Raw genomic sequence first — 14,153 nt, 5'->3', positions numbered from 1 at the left:
ATGTTACAAATTTATGAAATGGAGAGTGAGAGAGGTTAAAAAATCACAACATAGTGAGGTCGGCCCTATGGCTAATTGTAATGCCCTCCTCCCACATCTACCCAAGCAACCGACCAACCGGGGTAAACATGTGACGGGAAGTTACCATGATATGATTAAACCTCCTAAGTGACCTTAAGGAAGTGGAATCGATGCAAACACGGCATACCCGACATTTTGCACCTTCTACAGGACTCCCAAAATTCATCTCAGTCATTCCCCTGACATTCCCCTCAATCCCATTGAACTTTTAGACCTCTAAACCCTGGACACTCCCTTGATATGGGCAAGAGTGTGTCTGAGGACCTCTAGATGCATGCACAACATGGGTGTGCCAACATCCAGGGACTTTTCTACCCATTACTATGCCTATGTCCCTCGGATTTGAGCCACTTTTTCAGGCCCAGAGCTCAGGTCACTACCTAGAACTCAATGAAACTTTTAGAATCCATAATTTAGATAATAAAAAGTCTTACAAATCAAAAATTGACTTTAGGACTACACCTGACCATCCCCAACCGAGACTGAAATTTTGCAAACACTTGGCATCAATGCAATCTACAGGAAATGAAATCCATATACATATGTACATATACCAAAACATCAACAAAACACATGCCAAACATTTACCAAACATCAAACCAAAACTGCTTTGCCTCAACTGGAAAATAATGAAGGGCACATGGCCCACATCTGATCTACCATGTCCCACATAGCTTGTTCGGGCCCATAGTGCTTCCACTGCACTTTAACTTTCTCTATGGCTTTGTTCCTGAGCATGAGATGCTTCCATTGCAATATGAATTGCGGCTCTGGATGGAATTCCCCTTCTTGCTCCACTTGCAGTACAACCCAATCAATAACATGATCAACATTCTTTATATACCTTTTAGGAAATGAAACATGGAAATCATCGTGGACTTTCATTGTTGAAGGTAGTGAAATGCAATAGGCCACTGGTCCAATCCTCTTAAGGATCTCAAAAGGCTTGTAATACCGTGGTTCCAACTTGGCACATGATCTTATCCTCAAAGAGATCTTCTTGGGATTGATGCACAAATACACATGCTCCCCAACCTGAAACTCCTTTATTTCCCTCTACTGGTCCACATAACTCTTATGTCTATCATGTGCTACCTTTTATATTCTTCTTTATAACATGCATTTCTTGTTCCATGTCTGCCAACATATCGGTCCAATAAGTACTTGTTCACTGGATCACTCCAACTGATGGCAATATTACAACTCCTCCCATACAATGCCTCGAAAGGACTCATTGTCAATGACTTCTGATAACCATTGTTGTATGCGAACTCAACGAATGGAAGATACTCCTCCCATCTTCTCTGATGGTGCATCACGTACATCCTCATCATATCCTCCAAGATCTTGTTGACCCTCTCTGTCTATCCATTTGTCTATGGATGATAAGTTGTATTGAAGGCAAACTTTGTACCCAAAACTGCAAATAGCTACTTCCACGATTCGACTAGGGAAGAAAGGAACCTTAGTCACAGGAAGGGAACCTTCTTCACGTAAAACCAAATTTAGAATTCGACAACTTGTAGCCATACATGTGTTAATTATCCCTAGACTCCTTCAAATACCGCACCCCACTCATTCTCTCTCTCATATTTCATTCGTCATGCTCTGGAGTCTCAATTCTGATTAATCATTCTGCTGTTCATACGCAGGTTTATTCAGATTTTCTGGGTTGTAAGATTATTTCTTACTAACGAATTCTGAAGAATTCGGGCAATCTCTTGATATTATGTTATCGTTATATAATTGTTTACAAGGTCATCAAGGGCCCACGACGAAGTTTCTAGAGTTTGGTGAATCCGTGGCCATGAGCAAAAGGTCGAGAGAAAGGCTCTTCAGGGTGCTCGACATCTACGAGACTCTGTGGGACCTAATGCCCCACATCGACATCGTTTTAGACCACGAGTCACATACCAGTAAGCGCCTACGACCCTTGTTCGGCTCGGTAATCGAGCACGAGGGATTTTGAGGGAATTCGAGAATGCAATCAAGGAAGAGAATTCAAAGACTCTAGTGCTCGGAGGCACGATTCATCAGCTTACGAGTTATGTTATGAATTATCTGATTTTTCTGTGCGATTACAAGGAGACTCTCACCAACATAACAGCCAATGATCCCACTGATATCTCCAAGGGCCTACCCAATAGCGTCATGGACTTGTTTGGCGAATTGGATGGGCATGATGATGAACTGGGGAGCCCAGCCTCTGCTCTCTCAGTGAGACTGGGATGGATTATTACGAGTCTGCAATGTAAGTTAGATGCGAAATCTAACCTCTACCAGGATGTTTCCATGTCATCTCTCTTTCTCACGAACAATCTTCATTACATTGTTAAGAAGGTCAAGGGTTCGAAGCTCATAGCACTGCTTGGTTATGGCTGCTTGAGGAAGAATCAGTGCAAGATGATGCAATATGTGGAAAATTACGAGAGAGTAGCCTGGATGAAGGCGCTCAATTGCTTGAGGGATGAAGGAATTCACGTGAGCGGGGCTTTTCCATTGGGGTGTCACAACAGTCCTTGGAGAATAGATTCAAGGGTTTCAATTTCGCAATTGAGGAGGTGCTTAGGAAACATTCTGGTTGGATGGTCCCGGATTTGGAGCTTCAGGAGGAGCTTAGGATTTCAATTGCAGAGAAGATGATACCGGCTTATCGGTCCTTCTTGGTCAGACTGAGAACGTATTTGACAGGGGGAGCCACTCTAACATGTATATTGAGTACACTCCTGAAGACCTAGAAACGCATCTCTTGGATCTGTTTCACAGCAATCCATCATCCGAGGTAAGTTCAAGGAGATCCGAGACAAGATCCAGGACATCCGAGAAGGAAGGGGACTCTTACTGTGGAAATAAATATCATAAGTGAAAGATAGCTTGCAATTACAAGCATCACATTAAAACCCTTGGAAATAAATATCGTAAGTGAAAGATAGCTTGCAATTACAAGTATCACATTAAAACCCTTCGAATTAGACAATGCCTGGTTGTAACTTGTAAGGATTAAGATCCTTGAACATTCTTTTGAATCCTGTGAAGGGTTGATGATTGTGACTAATTGTCATGTGAGACTATACATAACGAATCTTCTTAATGTCTATTTTCAGTGAACCTATATTACCAAGGAAGCTAAGTGCAGGTTTAGCCAGCATGTATTTCCTCGAATTACTTGTTTCTGTGTGTTTTTAGCTGTAAACGTTTTGGTTTGATTGAAAGTTTTATTACGGTATTGAAATCCAAATAGTTGAGAGAGATCAGTGAACCTATATTACCAAGGAAGCTAAGTGCAGGTTCAGCTAGCATGTATTTCCTCGAATTACTTGTTTCTATGTGTTTTTAGCTGTAAACTTTTTGGTTTGATTGAAAGTTTTATTACGGTATTGAAATCCAAATAGTTGAGAGAGATTAATGTGTTTTGGATGGTTAGTGTATTCTTGTTAAATTTATTAAGAACATAGATGTGAAAATATGTAAAAAAAACACAAAAAGTAGAAAAGTCTTGTTTTCAATACATGAACTCAATTTTTATTTGGATCTCATATATTCATGGAAGCAATGAGTACATTATTATATAGCCAACATATTTATAATTGGATTATCAATTATTTGACTAACTTCTTCTTCTAATCTAGGTCCCCTAATAATTTATTGAATAATAACTTTGAATACTGACTACATCTATTATTTTGCTGCCATAATTATGATAACTCACGAACACAAAATCTGCTGACTAATTTGTCAACAATTACCTAACATAATTAAGCATTATCCTCAACACTCCCCCTTAATGCTTAATGAGGTGATTCCAAACATATCTCTCACGTATTGAAGCTTCCATTTTGGTAGTGCTTTGGTGAATATATTTACACATTGACCATTTGTTGTACAAAACTTTATTTCAATTTCTCCTTTTGCCACATAGTCTCTTATGAAATGGTAGTTGGTATCAATGTGTTTGGTGCGATTATGAAACACAATATTTTTAGTTATGGCAATGGTAGACAAGTTATCACAGTAAATACTTGTGACATGTTTTTGTTCTTGTTTCATATCTAATAAGACTTTCTTCAGCCAAATTTCTTCACATGTTGTTGTTGCTTCCACAATATACTCTGTCTCTATAGAAGACAATGAAATAGTTGGTTTCTTTTTTGGACACCATGATACTCCACCTGATCCAAGATTGAAGACATAACCTGAAGTGTTATTTCTATCATCAAGAGATCCAGCCCAATCACTATCTGTATAACCAACCAACCCAAAATTATTTGATGAAGTATAGCAAATGCCATAATTTCTTGCTCCACGGAGATACCTCAAAATTCTTTTCCCTACTCCTAAATGAATCTTACATGGACTTTGAATGAATCTGGAAATCAAACCTACTACATGCATAATATCAGGCCTAGTGGTAGTAAGATACAAAAGACTTACTACTAGACTCCTATAGGATCTAGCATCTAGCGTTTAAGCTCCATCTTCTACTGAAAACTTTTCATTTGTATTCATGAGTGTGCCCATGGGTTTAGAGTTTCCCATATTCCATTTGTGAAGAATATCTGAAACATACTTTTCTTGTGAAATAAAAAATTCATCATTCATTTGTGTCACTTCTATGCCAAGAAAATAATGCAACAAACTCAAATCAGTCATTTCAAATTCAGTGATCATAGCTTACCTAAACTCTTCCACTAACAAATAACTTGAAGATGTGTGTATCAAGTCATCTACATATAAGTAAACAATTAGTATATTATGAGCATTTGACTTGATATATAATGTGGATTCATTTTCACTTATGTTAAATCTTTTTTTGAAAGATAAGTGTTAATTCTACTATACCATGCTCTTGGAGCTTGTTAAGCCCATAAGGAGCCTTTTTTCAGTTTGTAGACTCTTTGCTCTTTTCTTGCTTCTTCATATCCTTGGGGTTGTTGAACATATACATATTCTCTCAACTCACCATTTAGAAACGTTGATTTCACATCAAATTGATAAAATGACCATTTATATTGTGTTGTCAATGCAAAATCAGTTCTACTCGCATCAAATCTTGCAACAAGGTCATATGTTTCATTGTAGTCAATACCTGGTTGTTGAGTATATCCCTTTGCCACTAACCTTGCTTTGTGCTTTTGTACTGATCCATCAGCTACATACTTTGTTTTGTACAACCATTTCACCCCAATGACTTGTTTTTCAGTAGGAGAATCCACAAGCTCCCATGTTTCATTCCTTTTAATCATTGTCATCTCTTCATCCATTGCTTTGCACCAAACAGACTCTTTTATGACATATTCAAAACATCTTGGCTCTGCTTTAATATGAGACATCAAAGAAAAATTAGTATACCCATAGATTTCATTTAAGGATTTTGTCTTTCTTGGAGGAGGACTTGGACTTGAAACATGACTTGAAGTTGCAGAAGATGATGAAGTGGATATGGCCTATGAAGTATTTTGATCATTGAATGAATTTTTAGAAACAAAAGATTCATCTTCTTGTACAATAATACTTGGAGTTTGTTGTTGCACATTTTGATTCCACTCGCATTCTTCTTTCTCATCAAAGAACACATCACGACTAATCATTAGTTTTTCAGTTTGTGGCTTATACAATCTATAACCTTTGGTCTCCTCACAATAGCCAATAAAATTCATTTCACACTTTAATCATCAAGTTTTCTTCTCTTTTCAGTAGAAACATGAGCATAAGCAATGCAACCAAATACTCTTAAATGTGAAACATTGGGTTTTCTTCCACACCATGCTTGATAAGGGGTAATATTTTTCACACTTCTTGTTGGGAATCTATTAATAAAATAAACAGATGTGGCTATAGCTTCAACCCAAAAAATGTTTGGAAGCTTTTAACCTTTTGGCATGCTCCTAGCCATCTCAACAATTGTTCTATTTTTGCATTCAACAATGTCATTCTTCTCGGGAGTATAACTAGTTTTCAATTTCCTTTGAATGCCATTCATTTTACAATAAGAATCAAACTTTTTAAAAGTGAATTCCCCCCCTCTATCTATGCGTAATATTTTTAGAGAACAACCACTTTGCTTTTCCACTACAAATTTAAATTATTGAAATATGACAAATGCATCAGATTTTTCCTTAATGAAATATACCTATGTTCTTTTATTAAAGTCATCCACAAAAATAATGAAATACTTATTTTTGTTGAGAGACAAAGTTTGCATAGGACCACATATATTTTTATGCACTAGCTTCAATGGTTTACTTTCTCTCCGTGATTTTCCTATTAGAAATGAATCTCTATGTTGCTTACCAAAAATACACCCTTCACAGACTTCATCAATAGAACTAATAAGAGGGTAACCCTTTGACCATTTGCTTGTTATATAAGAATTTCAAGCCTTTCATATTCAAATGTCCATACCTCATGTGCCATATCGAGGAACTATCATCATAAGCAACATTTGATGTTGTACTTTCTTCACAAAGAAGATTGAAAGCAAAAATTATATTTTGCAGCATATTAGTCTTGGAAATAATTTTACTATGATGATCTTTATCATAGATTATGCATTGTTTGTTCTTAAAAACAACTAAATATCCCTTTTCAAGGAGTTTCCCCACACTCAACAAATTATGTGCTAGACCAGGAACATATAAAACATCATTAATGTGCTTTGGTTTCATGGTTTTGTCTTCACAACAACTTTTCCCTTACCTTTAGTTTCAATTGGCTTGTCATCTCCCAAGAGTACATAATATTTTGTAGATTCATCTATCTTCACAAAGCCATATTTGTTTCCTGTCATGTGATTGCTACAACCACTATCTATAAGCCATACCTCCTTGGAAACATTATTAGTTGAATCACAAGCCAAGAATAAAGTGCCAACCTCTTCTTTTTCTTCAGAAAAATTAGCTTGTTGTTTTCGTTTTCTCCGAAAAAATTGTTCATATTGGCCAAATATTTTAAAATAGAAACACTCAACTTGGGATTTACTAAATATTTTACCTCCATCATTGTCATCATTATCTCATCCTTTGTTTTTTCTAGGAAAAAATTATTCCTTGACCTTTGCCTCCTTTGTATGTCTGTCCTCTTCCTCCTCCTCTTCCATGAGTGTTCCAAAATTCCTCATGGGAGGAATTCTTACATTCATGAATTTTGTCTTTGGAAACATTTCCTTTTTCTTGAAAAACTTGTTTAATATATTTTTCAGAATATATATTCATTATTTGCCCGTGAGATTGAAGAGACCCCATTAGCTCATTCATAGACAGTTGAGTTATATCTTTAGACTGCTAAATAGCAACAACAAGCCATCAAATTTTGCAGGCAAACTTCTTAAAATATTTTCAACGATCTTTTGATCTTTTAAATCTTCTCCATAAGACTTAATTTCATTCACTATTTCCATAACTCCAGTGAACAAATCTTGAATAGATTTAGAGTTTTGCATGCAGAAAGTTTCAAATTCTCTTCTTAAGGACCGCAACTTAACAACTTTTAACTTATTACTTCTCTGATATGCTTGTTGCTACACATCCCATGCCTCCTTTGATTTTGTTACTCCAACTAGTCTTGGAAAAATCGAATCATGCACTCCTTGCTGGATTGGGAAGAGAACCCTTGAATCATTTTTACAGTTTTCCTTTAACTTTGTTCTTTGGTCTTGAGTCTAGTGGGCAAGCATTTGAGCATCTGGTTCTGTATAGCCATTTTCTACGAAATCCCACAAATCTTGTAAGAGAAACAATGTTTTCATCTTAATGCTCCAAAAACCAAAGTTCTCACATTTAAAAACTCGTATTTGTGGCTAAGAAATATTCATATTGTTGTTGTTGTTTGCCATTGCCCCTAACTGTTGAGCACTCCACCAATAACTTGAATTTGCACAAGCTTCAAAAAATTATGAAAACTCTTGCCAATGACTTTCACAAAATTTTGAAATCTCTTGCCAACAACACACATTTTACATACAAATCAACTCTCTTCACGTAGCTTTGATAGCACATGTTAAATCTATCAAGAGCATACATATGAAAACATGTAAAAAAAATGAACAAAAACTAAAAAAGTCATGTTCTCAATGCATGAACTCAACTCCCATTTGAATCTCATATTTTCATGGAAGCAATGAATACATTATTATATAGTCAACATATTTCTAATTGGATTATCAATTATATGACTTAACTTCTGATTCTAATCTACTACCCCTAATAATTTTATGAATAATAACTTTGAATAATGACTACATCTATTATTTTGTTGTCTTAATTTTAATAACTCACTAAGACAAAATCTGCTAACTAATTTGTCAGCAATTACATAACATAATTAAGCATTATCTACAATAATTCTCCTTCTAAAAACTTTACTCTACTCTCGCTGGTCTCTTAGACACGCTGACTACCACACATAGGTTGTCGCTTTTTATTGCAGGCGGGATTGTGATATTTTCAAAGCCATTAGCATTCAGATCACCCTTCATTTACCAAAGAATGGCTTCGGATATTTCACCATATGCACTGATCTCTTATAATTATTTGTTGTAATATCTGAAATTAAGCATCATTTTCAAAACGTAGAAAGTATGGAAACTAGACTCTCTGACACTTTTTGAGGATTGAGTCTCACCTGCATATTTATTTTTTAGTAGTTTTCAACACTGCGCAAAGTATAAGTCATCTTGAATTTCCTTAGGATTGGAAGAAACAACATTCGTTCAAGAACTAGCAACAGCTTAACATCCAATTTTAGGTATTTGTCAATGTTTAACCACATTTTCGTAGGCAAAGGTGTTAAAAAGTTTACACGTTTCTTTGAAAAGTTGTATCAATCAGAAGATAATACCCACGCTAGAATATATCTTAACAAAGCTAATATGTGCTCTGTACTAGATATTTTTGAGTCAATTTTTTCCAAACATTTCTGGGAATTATAAGTTTCCATTATATAATCTGAAAAAATCAAATGTTTTAAAAATGATTAAAAATACAGTTTAAATCGCTAATGAAACATTATATCGCCTGATTCTACCTCGGAAAAATATCACCTGATTCAAAACATCTCATATAGTTAATAATTGGACATCACCATGTTTGTGCTATTCAGAATGTCAAGACTGCCATATTAAGCAACGATCTAAATGTTTTTTATCCCTTTCGCGAAAGGTCTGTAAGATTCCATGTTTCACAGTCCACACTCCGACGAGATCGAAGTTAGAACTTGATTTCTAGCTTTGTGTGTCACCATTTATTCCTAGCGAATGGGCCTTGTCATGTTTCTGAGACGTTGCCATTTCCAAAAGGATTTCATTAATGGGTGGAAAAATACGCTCAGGAACATGGTGGGTCGCCATGTGAGGGGCAAAGATTCTATGCACCAGAAACTCGGTCTATAACAGTTTTGGGTCAAAGATTCTATGCACTAGAAACTCGGTCTATAACAGTTTTAGGGTTGTACCTTTCCATTCAAAGAGGACTATATTTTTCAGACCAGTATTTCCATCAGTATGAAACGAAGCATTTTAATTTATAAAAGGAAGATTTTATAACGGCTAAGCTAGGGAGTCACTTTGCCTTTCTTATCAGCGGCTTTACAAGCGTCATGGATTTAAAAGGAGAAAAACAACCAATTAAAATTAATTAAAGGTGACTTAAAGTCACATAAGATTATGAATATTAATTTTTTTTTTATAACATAAAAGCCCTAGATCAAATTAAAATTAAAATATTAAAAATTTCCAATTAAGAAATTTATTATAGCTATATTATATTTTAGGTAGGGTGTTGAGTATGTTTTAAAATTGTTATTGTTTGGTTAAGAACTTATTTTTTACACAGAAGGAATCACGTTTGGCAAGTATGAAAGTTTGTCCCCTTAAGATCCTTATCTTAAGTGGCATGATTTTCCTTGAATAAAAATGATAAATCAAAGTGTATTAACCAATAGTAACAAATAATGCTAATAATAATAAATACACTATATAGAAAATAGTGTTAAAGAAAATAAAACTTAAAAAATTATAACATTATTTATATTTATATATTTATATATATATATATATATATATATTTGACCAAGCATATTATGTAAGGATTATAAGAAATTGTATAAGTTTAAAAAAAAATTTGTTTTTTTTTTTTTTAGATTTTTCAGCAAGTAGTTTGGATTGACAAATCTTTCATTTTCCCGTATAAATTTTTGACAAAGCATATTACCTAAGCATTATAAGGTTTTTGGTTTATATATCAATTTACTTATGTCCATTTTATGGCAATAGTGTATATATAATTATTATAGTAGTAGGCTACAAAACTTCTTGTGAGTCTTGAGATCGTCATGGTTGATTTTGGTTGCTCAAAATAAATGCTTATTTTTATTTTTAAATATAATGTGTATATGAAAATTAAAATGTTATTTTAAATTTTAAATAAAAAGATTTCTTTAAATAAATTTATCTAACATTTTCTTTAGTTTGATTTAAATAGGAATTGAATCTTAATTTTCATGGTTTTACATAATATTTTAAAGGCAATTGGCAATTAAAGTGTGCCAGTGAGATAATTTGCAAAACTATATTTAGTAATTAATGTCTATAACCATTATTATACATTTTTAATATTAATTTTATAAAAAAAAAAAAAATTTTGTGAAATCACATATTTTAACTTCTATTTTTAATCTTAATTTTGTAAAAAGTTTCAAATTTTAATTTTAATTTTTAATTTTTTTACTTGATAAAATTGTAAAATCATACATCAAAATTGATATAAAATTTTTTAAATAATTAATTATATTTAATTATATATATATATATATATATATATATATATATATATATATATATATATATATATAATTACCAACTTAATCACTTGAAAGTTAAATGTGAATTAGTTGACTCATTTTACCGTATAAGGAAATATAGGAAAGGGCCTCATCTTTTACTTTTGGAATTTTCTTAAAATAAACTTATTCAAAATTACTTTTGTAAAATTTGGAATAAGTTTAACTTAGCATTGCTTTTTAAATTTCAAATAGCTTCTTTTCACCATCTTGGTGAGTAATCTTTTTCCTTTCTAAAAAGACTAAAATTTAATTATTAAATTTCAATTGGTTGAACATACACAAAACAATCAAGTAAGATAAAAACATATTATATAAATACATTTTATGTGATTCTTCATTTTTATTTTTTAATAGGTTTTTTGGACTTTTCATAACTATTGGTCAATAACACCAAAATACAACAATTCTTATTGTAAAGATTGTACTAGATCAAAGATTCTACCCTTAAAGGTTGTCTCCATAAGTCTGAAAGATGAGTTTCTTCAACAAGTACTTGGGCCTGAGAAACTAAGTTTAGCATTATTTGAGTGGACTAAATTGTAAAGATTTTCCTAGATCAAAAGATCCTACCTGTGAAGGTTTCCGAGGTATGTCTGAAACATGAGATTCTTTAGCAAATACTTTGGATTGACAAACTGAATTTAGCATTATTTAAGTGGACTAAGAAGTTTCACTAGAAAATGTTTCTACATTTTGTAAGCTAAGATTTCTGTGAAGATTTGCCTACCATTCATTTTATAAGGCTTTCTTTCTAGCATCAAATTGTTGATAGACAATAATATTTCTCATCAACTAAGGGATAAGTACTAGATGGCACCATTAAATTAATATCTAGATCAATCAACCATCAAAAAACAAGATGTAAGTACATATTCTTCAAAGAGGAAAAACTTTAAGCTAATATTGTACTTAAAATTAATTTAAAATTAACTAAATGTAATCGATATTAAATACTTATCCAAGCCAATAACATACAACTATTTCATAGGTAGATGCAAGAAAATATATGAGTTCTTAATACTGCAAAAACAATTCATAAACTAAATAACATTTTAAACACGTAGATAAAATGTTAATGGCTAGGATAGGATGACAGGAGCTCTTATATCCCACTCATAAAAATTAATGAATATTAACATGTTATGGAAAGGAATTGCTCATAAAACGAAATAAATAAAAAATCATACATCTATATGTCATATAATATTCAATAATAAAGGACTAGATTCTATTAAAAAATGTAGCAAGAAAGACTCAATTTGACTTTAGCCTTAGTCAAATTGAGTAAACCGAATTTCCGCATCATCAGGACAACTTGGAGGCAGTTAACTAGTTTGACGTGGCTCCTGTCACTTAGTTAGCTCAATAAATTCGAGTTAGAGGGCTTTGAGTTCAGTTATGCATGTGTGATTGCTAAATTTTAGCAATCTAGTTCAATTATTTTCAGTTATATTCAGTTAATTGACCTATATCTATTGATAGATTCAGGTGAAGGTCAATTGTGCAGTGGGATAGCAATCTAACTTAGAGATCTAATAGTTAACTAATTAATCAACCCAAAATAGCTAATGCATGCAAGGAATTCGAATTCCTCAATTGAAGTGGAGATGACAAGGCAGCGTAACATCAGTTGTAGACTAGTTTTGAGTGTACATGTGTTGCATGAGTTAGGAGATCAATCCTTGGGAATTGCACAAGAAAATAGGAGGAAATTCCTATCTTTTAGGTGTTAATTTCTGCAGAAATGGAGTAAGGAAATAAGAGGTCAGAGGAGAAAATAATTGGCTAAGTGTTGGCTAGAGTTTCTCATTTAGGAGGGAGAAAAATTATTCTTTTGTAGGTTGTGCTTAGAGCTGGAGTAGGCAATTGTAATAGTTTCTCTATTCAACTGATTAATGCAAAGAGACTTGAGGGGTTTTTCCTAGTTGGGTTCCCAGAAATCATTGTGTAATTTTGGTATTGTTTATTGCATGTCTATACATGTTGTTCTAAATTGCTATTTCCATTCTGCAGATCAGTAGAGTAGAATTTTGTCCCTTGTTTTTTAGTTTGAAATCTTGAGTAGTTTCAATTTCTATCAAATTTTTACATGGCATCAGAGCACTGGAATAACATTAGAACCAATATTTTGAACTTTTCTCTTAAGAATTTCGATTTTTTTTTCTTCAGTACAATAATTTTTCTTCGGGGTTAGGAGAATGTCTTTCAACAAATTGAGATTGGAGTATGCCCCGGAGGGTAGCTCAAATTTCATAGCATGGAAGGATTGAATGGAAGTAGTGCTTGATGATAATGGTGTGTTAGGATATGTTTTGCGAAACCTGAATAGTATAATGCACAACAGTTAGCCCAATGAAAGAAGGATGCTGCAGAGGCCAGGAGAATTCTTTTGGAAGGTATTTGAGACCATGGGGTGTCAAATCTCCAGGAGAGTTATTCAAAAATAGTAGTGACCATAGAAAATTGGCCCTAAAAGACAAACTTCGAGACATTAGAATGAAGAAGAATCACATTATTCCACAATATCTCTCCAAGTTTACATAAGTTTGACATGAGCTTGGAGAGGTTGGGGTGAATGCAACAGAAAATGACATGGTGAGCCTAGCTCTTCTAAGACTTCTGAAATCCTGGCATAGTTACGAGGAATCTGTGAATGGAAAGGAAAAATTATCGAATTTGGAAAGGCTGTGGTTTGATTTGGTTCAAGAAGAATTCTAGAGAAATAACATGGATGGAGCATCATCCACAACTGAGGATGAAGAGAAGTTTTCATTGGTTGTAAAGGGGAAGAATGGAAAATGAAAGAAGACCTAGAGAAAACCTTAATCTAGCCAAAGTAATGGTAAGAAGAAAGACATGAAAAAGATAAAATTCTTCCACTGCCACGAATATAGGCACTATGCAACAAAATGTCCGCACAAGAAGTCTACCAAGAAGCTTTCAGGAGGTGTTACACAACATTTTGTCACTGCCCCTGTACTCCCCATTCCTTGATCCTAGAGGACCTCTACAGTGAACCTCGCATGCTTTGCATTCATGAAGAAACTCCCATTGTGTCCCTCTTCATGAGTAGATCAATTCCCTTTTGTACCATTTCCCCTAAAACTTCTATTTTGTCCAGTTTACAAGACTTACGCTAATGACCCTTGTCTCCCCCGCGCTGATGTGCAGAGATTAGCACTATCCCTTGTGCTGACCAGAGCGACTAAGCTGTGTTCCAGTTATGCCAGTCCTAT

The 14,153-nt window shown here is 33.8% G+C and overlaps 1 pseudogene; it reads left to right on the top strand.

Moving 5' to 3' along the window:
• Positions 1 to 1,888: 1,888 nt before the first annotated feature.
• On the top strand, positions 1,889 to 2,947 carry LOC149189391 (exocyst complex component EXO70C1-like; annotated as a pseudogene).
• The last annotated feature ends 11,206 nt before the right edge of the window (positions 2,948 to 14,153 follow it).

The sequence above is a fragment of the Pinus tabuliformis genome, chromosome 3_1, assembly GCF_031772625.1.
Source record: "Pinus tabuliformis cultivar Carrire ecotype Pingquan chromosome 3_1, CPIR1, whole genome shotgun sequence".
NCBI classification, from domain to species: domain Eukaryota; kingdom Viridiplantae; phylum Streptophyta; class Pinopsida; order Pinales; family Pinaceae; genus Pinus; species Pinus tabuliformis.
This window is presented reverse-complemented; position numbering and strand designations above follow the sequence as displayed.